Genomic DNA, 8,118 nt, shown 5'->3' on the forward strand with positions numbered 1-8,118 from the left:
GGCTCCAAAAACCCAGCCGCACAGACATTACTGGCTAATGTGCATGATGTGTGGACTCCATTTAAAACTGTGGTCCTATCTTTCTTGTAAATGTGAGCAGCTGTTCAGCATGGCTACTAAACCTCTTCCCACACACACTTCTCTGTAGGTATACCACAGTATCCTCACTCGTGCCTATGTCTATACAGAACATCTCAGCAGCTTTTCCCAGTTCCTTGTTGAGATGTGCACTTTGGCTAAATCCTGATCTTATGAGGAAACAGAACCTGTGGGTACCCCAGTGCTTTTTCCCTGCCCCTTCATTTCCATGCTAAGAGAAACCTCAGAGGTAGAGTAAATATGCTAAAAAATTATCTTTGGCCTTGATATTGGACTGTAAAAATCTACTGAGCTAATAAGATTGCTCATATTGACAAGGTTGGCAACAGTTAGAAAGGTTAAAAGGAATTAATGCTATGGGACAAGAAAGAAAAGATTTTCTTACTTTGCTGTTTTGTTCTCCCAGTTCATTCTTCCTTCTTGGAAAATAGAAAGAGATATCAAAATGGCAGAGCCACAGAATCACGTGGCAGGAACCTCTGGAGGCCATCTGCTCTAACACCTTCCTCAGGACAGAGCAGGGTGCTCAGGGCTATAGCCAGTAGAGTTTTGAAGATCTCCAAGGATGGAGGCTCCACAACCAATCTGGGCACCCCACTGCAGTGTTTGACCACCATAAAATAACATATTAAATAAAAGATATTCAAATCCTCAAGTCCGTCCTCTTTCAGTCATCTTTTTCCTTTAGTTTTGAGATATCATTTATAGTCCCATTCTGTTTCTCATATTCCTTCTCCTCCTTTGAGAAAGAGTGAGGCTGAAGCGAATTTTCAGCATCTCGTTGGTCCATTGATGCTACTAATAATATTTGGGAGTTTTCCTAAAAACCTGGGACCTTTTGCACTTCCCCTGACAACTCCAGCAGAGGGAACTGTGAATACAGCTGAACAGATAAAAAATATGAGAAAACTGTGCTACAACATAACTCCTGAGCTCACTAATTTATTACACTAATCACTAAAGCCCACAGTCAGAGTGGAGCATAAAAGGCTCATAACCTTTCAGTCTCTGGAAGGACAGTGCAATGTCAGCCTGTAGGACCGCATCCTCTGCCATTAACTCACTGAGTCTCAAAGTGAGGCATATGCAACAGCTTCCAACTTCCAGTATTTTATTGCTCCCCGACACTTAGAAACACCTTTTATGGGAAAGAAGTGCAGAGTCCCAGCTGGATTTTGTCCCATGCCAAGGAACAAAGGTGAATTCATGGGAGCCAGAACTTGTGATGTGCTTTGCAATGCAATTTGCTGTCACACTCTGCTGGCTGATCTAGACACAGGGCCACTTCTTACCCTGATGCATGAACTGTCCAATACATTGCAATAGTAACATCAGTATTTTTAGGGGCTGAACAGAGGTATTATGAGAAAGTGAGTGGTTGTTTATTTGTTTGTTTGTTTTTAAAGAGGAAGTGAAGATGTGAATGCACAGAATTAATAGACTAATTTTTGAAAATGGGACCTCTGAGTTGAAAGTAGCAGATCTCAAAAGTCAGTAGCCTCAAAGGGAAGAAAGCAGCGCGGTTATAACTGCATGGGGAAAGGCATCTGTATAAAGTCCTGTACCTCCATAGGAGAATTTGCAGGGGTCTAAATGGAAGAGGGTTGAGAATGACTGATTGAGAGCTTGGCACACACTGCCTGCTCCCAACAAAGGGAATCTGCTGCTTGCCTCTTTCTTGACACAGCGCTCACGGTTCAGCAATTTGGGCACAAAAATTGTTAACTAGCAAGCATGACGGAAAGACAAAATGCGTTCATCAAAATGCCATTTGTGACATTGTGCACAGGTACAGTAATGAGCTGTGTTGATTACAGGAATCAGCTTTAGAAAACAACTGTCCCCAGGCACATTATCTCCTGCTGACATCACATTTTTAAGCCCTTTTGTTCTTCCTTTTACCTCCAGTTATTTTAGGCTAAACTCTGCCCACATCTGTGAGCTGTACACTTGCAAATGAATGCAGAATCTGGCCTCGGTAATATGCTCCTTTTGTCCTAATGAAATATATATATAAAATGACATTATACACAGGCCAGGCTTCCTGTCCCCTAAGCCAGTTTTTAAGATGTGACTTCTTTCATGAGCTGCATGAACACAAGAAAATGGGAGACAGGTGCCAATGTGTTTGTTTACAGAGCCTCTGCTGTTCTTAACAATCTGCAGACCCCTTGTAATTGCAGGACCTGGGCCTGAGTAGCGCCCCCTCTACAAAGATATTCTAAGTACAGCAAAGAAGTGAGAATTTTGTTAGAGGCAGAATCTCACCTGGTATAGATGGCTTGATCTAGAAACTTTTAACAGCCATACAGCTATAACTTTTGGGATCCTGTAATTCTGCCCCTCTGTCATTACACTCTCTGGGCCTCCTTTTGCCCAGCCCTGTTTCCTGCACTCACTGCAGCAGCAGTCAGTGCTGCAGGCAGCCTGCCAGTACAGCAACAACACACAGCACGAGCAGTGGGCAATGACTTCACCAGGAAACATACAATTCTGGAAATTTCCAGTCTACAGCAGTTCTCTTATTTGCATACTTGCACAACTAGTGACAATTGCAATTAAATCTCAGGCAAGTTACAACATCCTTGTTTCTGCATTTTTTTTTCAACCTCCCCACAACAAATCTTGGAAGTTCCTGGCCATATTCTGGTAAAGGTTGCTAGAAGTCAGTGCACCAGATTCACAATACATCGTTCTTCTCTCCTTCCTAAATTAGTGGTGTTACTTCTAAAGACAAGTCCACACAGTCCATCTAAGTTTGTATATGTTGATTTGATTGCACGCATTTTTAGAGCAGTTCCATTCCACGTAGGTTCGTGTACAAGATGGATGGATCATGAACAGGGCTCAAATCACTCCATTAATAAGCAAAAGCCTACTTGATGATAAAGAATGTATCAAACTATTAGGCAAGTCTGTTCGATGCTATTTATGGAGTAGTGTGAGGGGACCTAAACTATAATTACATGAGAAGACATTGAACATGCATGAAATTTCTGTTGACTCTGTAGATTTTATGTCATACAATCACAGAATCATAGAATATCCTAAGCTGGAAGGGATCCAAAGGATTGAGTCCAACCTCTGGCTCCACACAGGAGCACCCAAAATACAAGCTCTGAGTAACAGCACTGGGTGTAGATTCCATAGGCTTTTGCTATGTGTGTGGACTTAGCAACGACTTTTCTTTGTTGATGACTGTGGCAGCCCGAGGCAGTCTGTATCACACGCTGCTCTCTTAATCAAAGAACAGTCAATGATGTCTATATTGAGCGGTGAAAACACAACCAGCTACCATCGCAGGACTTGTGTCATTTAGGGAGGTGATACAACCTGACTGACATAAATCCGGGGTTTGATTAGAAGAAACCAAATTAGTGTGAATGCATGGAGGGACGTGGCAGATTCAATTAAAAATTCTGGTAGTGCAAATGAGGCTTCAGTCACTGTGCTAAACTGCTGCATCCTACATAGGAAGGAGCCCGGCAAAGAGGCCTTCCTGATCATTTCAGAGCATACCCGCTCACATCAAGCCTGCAGTGGCAGTCCAGGGGGAAGCATTAATTACGAGATGCAAGACCTTCTCTGCATTTAAGCTATTGCTCAGGGATTTTGAACCCCCTAGGAAAGTGTTCCAGACGCCATAAGAAAAACTTTTGTCTGCACAGGAAGGGCTAAAATAACACCTAAAGTATACACAGCAGGAACAGAACGAATGATAAAACACTCTTGCTGCAAACAGAAACAGGCTTTGAGTGAGAAATGCACCTAATTTTATGGGAGTTAATCATTTATCTGTCAGCAGCTATGGAAGAACCTGTAACAGGTACTGGGAGATGCTGTGTGCGTTGGCAGTTATTCCTCCAGCTTTCACTGCAGAAGCTCTCCTACCACTTAGTCTCTCACAAACATAGACCCTCTGAAAGGATCTGAACACATGTTGCTGCATGTTCACGTTGCTATGTGGACAGAGCTGAAATCACTAACAAGCAGAATCCTTGCTGATGTATTGCTCATCCTGCAGGGCTGTCACATGTCTTTTTTTCTTAATTTCTTCCTCTTCTTCTTTTTTTGTCCTCCTAGACTGCATCATCTGCTCAGGCAATGTGCTCTCACTGAGGTCCCAGAGGCAGCTCAGGTATTCCAGGATCTACAGTTGTCTTTCTGTCCTTCAGCATCTTGTGGTCTCTTTCAGGACACTACAGTAACCGAAGACTCTTCTTCCTCATCCGTGTTTACACACAGTTAAAAAGTATGCATTTTCCACCACTGGTAGATTTCAAAAATGCCAAAAATATTGCAAAACAAGTTAAATTACACATTAAATATGACAGTCTGTGATTTACGGCTCAATTATAAGACATGACATGGTGGTTATTAGTTGTGAGATTAAGTATTACACGTTTCAGACCGTAAAACATACTGGAGAAGTTCTAACTGTGATTGGGTATTCATCTCTAGAAAGAAAACTGGCATCGTTACATCCACATTTCTAAAATGGAAAAATAGCTACAAAAAATGAAGAAAGCTTATATTTGAAGACAAGAGCTGTAGATACATAAAGCATTTATTCTACTTTTTAATTGAACATTTACACAGAAGCTAACAATTTGAATTTAATTGGTCCTTTTTTACATAAACGCATTTGAAGAATCTTGTTTTTTAGAATTTATAACACTACTTTTCCCCCACATTAGTCATCTTTAGCATAGTAGATTAAGACAGATGCAGGAAGCATGAAGAATCAAAGAAAATAACTATAACTGTTTTGCATTTGGGCCAGAGGAATCCCAGGCATATATGCACACTGGAAGGAGCAATCCTTGAGAGTAGCCCTGCAGAGAAGGACCTGGGAATCCTGGTGGACGAAAAACTGAACGTGAGCCAGCAGTGTGCTCTTGCAGCTCAGAAAGCAAATGGTATCCTGGGCTGCATCAGAAGAGGGATGGCCAGCAGGGACAGGGAGGTGACTGTCCTTCTCCATTGTGCCCGTGAGGCCCCATCTGGCGTACCGCACCCAGGTCTGGGACCCCCAGTACAAGAAAGACAGGGAGCTGTTGGAGAGGATCCAGAGGAGGGCCACAAAGATGAGCAGGAAGCTGGAGCACCTGCCTTACAAAGCCAGGCTGAGGGAGCTGGGCTTGTTTAGCTTGGAGAAGAGAAGGCTCTGGGGTGACCTCATTGCAGCCTTCCAGTACCTAAAGGGAGCCTATAAACAGGAGGTGAGTTAACTCTTTGAAAGGGTAGATAACAGCAGGACGAGGGGAAATGGTTTTAAGTTGAGGGGCAGAAGATTTAGGTTGGATATCAGGGTGAAGTTCTTTACAGAGAGAATGGTGAGGAGCTGGAACAGGCTGCCCAGAGAGGTTGTGGATGCCCCGTCCCTGGAGGTGTTCAAGGCCAGGTTGGATGGGGCCCTGGGCAGCCTGGTCTAGTATTAAATGTGGAGGTTGGTGGCCCTGCCTGCAGCAAGAGGGTTGGAAATTGATGATCATTGAGGTCCCTTCCAACCCAGACCATTCTATGGCTCTATAATGATGATTCTGTGATTCTTCTGGGATACTTTTTGCTTTTTGATTTGCTTGGTTTGGTATTTTACTAAGCGTTGAGGAAAAAAATCAAAAGAGAAACTTATCAACTGAGTTGCAGATGAAGCAATACTGAAATGTTGTGGTCCATCCTAAGACACCAACACAACTGCAGAAGGGCATGAGTCATACTGTCCAACTAATGGCACACGGGACAATGCAAGGCTGTTTTAGTTTTACAGTGAAAGAAGAGCAGTCAGCTGCCTTGGGTGGTGACTCTGAATGGGCAGCTTGCTGCCTAAGTAGCCTGTGAATTAAAAGAGGGTTTTTTAAGCCTGATCTACCCATCCCTGTCTTCTGCTTCCATGTTCCTCTGCTGCGGCTGCTGCTGCTGACAAAGGAAGGGCTCATTAAGAGGAACAGGGTGGCTGATGCTGTGAAGTTGTTTTCCCTCCTGCTTCCTGGTGTCTAACCCTACTACTGTAAGCAATAGGACTTTCCACCATCCAAGCACAACACAGCAATGTAGTGCACTGTTTCTTCCTGTGCTAACATGGCCCAGGCATATTTCCTCACAGTCCCTGAAAATTTGGGAGGCATATCTGTAGTCAAAGTCAGTTATGGAAAGTGGATGCTTTTTTGGGGGAGGGTGAAGGAGCAGAGGAAAGAAAAGAGATGTGACTGTATGGAAATAAAACATGTCCCATCTCTTAGGATGCTGGAAGATCAAATGTTTGTGGGGCAGGGAAGGAAAACTTACAGAAGGGGAAGAAGGAGACCCCAAGCCCTCACGTTTCCATCCTCCAAGCTCCACTGATTCCTCCAAGGTCACCTTTTCCCAGACAGTGGAAATGTGCTTTCCATCAACACTGACTTTGCTTGTGCTGTTGAGAAGTTGAATAAACCACTGCTGTTTGGGAAGGATGAACTTGTGTGAGCTTCTCATATCTGGCTGAGATGGGAGATGCTCCTCTGCTCAACAGACCCTCCCTAACCTAAAAGGCAACTGCTCCAGACTCCCAGTGTTTTATAAAGAGCTGGTGCACTGGTGTACGAGGTAACAGCCTCTGAGTTCTTTGATGGAGGCGTAACCAGTTTGCCCAGTGAGTATCTGCAGCAAAGCCAAAATTGGTACCCAGTCCAGAGCAAAGCCCACACCCCCCACTGCAGTCTGCATGAAGTTTGTGGTTACTGTGCACATGGGCAAGGCTGGCTGCCCTGCATGTCTCCCAGAGCCAGAGTTAAATGGTTTTTTTGTCTGCTAATGCTGGTGGCATTTGGTTTGCTTCTTTCTGATCCTCCGGAGCAACTCAAAATATGGGGCTGGGTCAGAAGTCTGGCACGTGTGGAGAAGAAACTGCTTGGCAATGGTGGCAGCAGATCCTTCTCATGTTGGAGACAGGTTCGGCTGGAGCTGCTTCTTGTTTTCTCAGATGTGTGTGCAGTGACCTAGGACAGATGAGCCTTGTGCTATTTGTCCTCTGTCCTTCATTCTGTCAGTGACATCATTTCTGGTCAGAAATGCTACCTGTGTCTTTCAGAAGCAGGAAGAAGCTGACTGTGCGAGAGACTTCTCCTCCTGGGGGCTTGATGCAACATGGGAACTGACTGTGTTAGTAAATGACCTTGAGATGTGGCTGAGAAGAAAAACTCCAAGCCAAACAAAAAATCCCACGCAAAATTCGTTCCTAGAATCACAGAATTGTTTGAGAAGGAAGGGACCCTTAAAGGTCATCTAGTCCAACTCTCCTGCAATGAGAAGGGACACCTACAGCTCCATCAGGTTGCTCAGAGCTCTGTCCAGCCTGACCTTGAATGTCTCCAGAGATGGGCATCCACCTCTCTGGGCAACCTGTTCCAGTGCCTCACCAGCCTTACTGTAAAAAACTTCTTAATTATAACCAGTCTAAATCTCTTTCAGTTTGAAACCATTTCCCCTTGTCCTATCACCACAGACCCTGCTGAAGAGTCTGTCCCCTTCTTTCTTATTGTCCCCCTTTAGATAAAGGCCGCTCTCAGTTCTCCCTGGAGCCTTCCCTTCTCCAGGCTGAACAGCCCCAGCTCTCTCAGTCTGTCTTTATAGGGGAAGTTTTCCATCCCTGGGGTGATTTTTGTGGCCCTCCTCTGGATCTGCTCTAACAGGTCTATATCTCTCTTATACTGAGGATTCCATATCTGGACACGGCACTCCAGGTGAGGCCCCAGCAGCACAGAATAGAGGGGCAGGATCGCCTCCCTCGACCTGTTGACCGTGCTGCTTTGGATACAGCCCAGTGTATGGTTGACTCTCTGGGCCACAAGGGCACATTGCTGGTATGTGTCCACCTTCTCTCAATTCCTGCTCTCACAGGACAGATGAGGAGTGGAATTTCTGGGACGTTTGAGAAAAAGTAGGTGCAGGAATGAAGGTGGAAGTAGAATTGGAAGACTTGCTTCTGTACTGTGCCAAAGATAGGGCCAGCCCTCATGAAATCCTTGTAAAGACGGGCTT

The sequence above is a fragment of the Gallus gallus genome, chromosome 1, assembly GCF_016699485.2.
Source record: "Gallus gallus isolate bGalGal1 chromosome 1, bGalGal1.mat.broiler.GRCg7b, whole genome shotgun sequence".
NCBI classification, from domain to species: domain Eukaryota; kingdom Metazoa; phylum Chordata; class Aves; order Galliformes; family Phasianidae; genus Gallus; species Gallus gallus.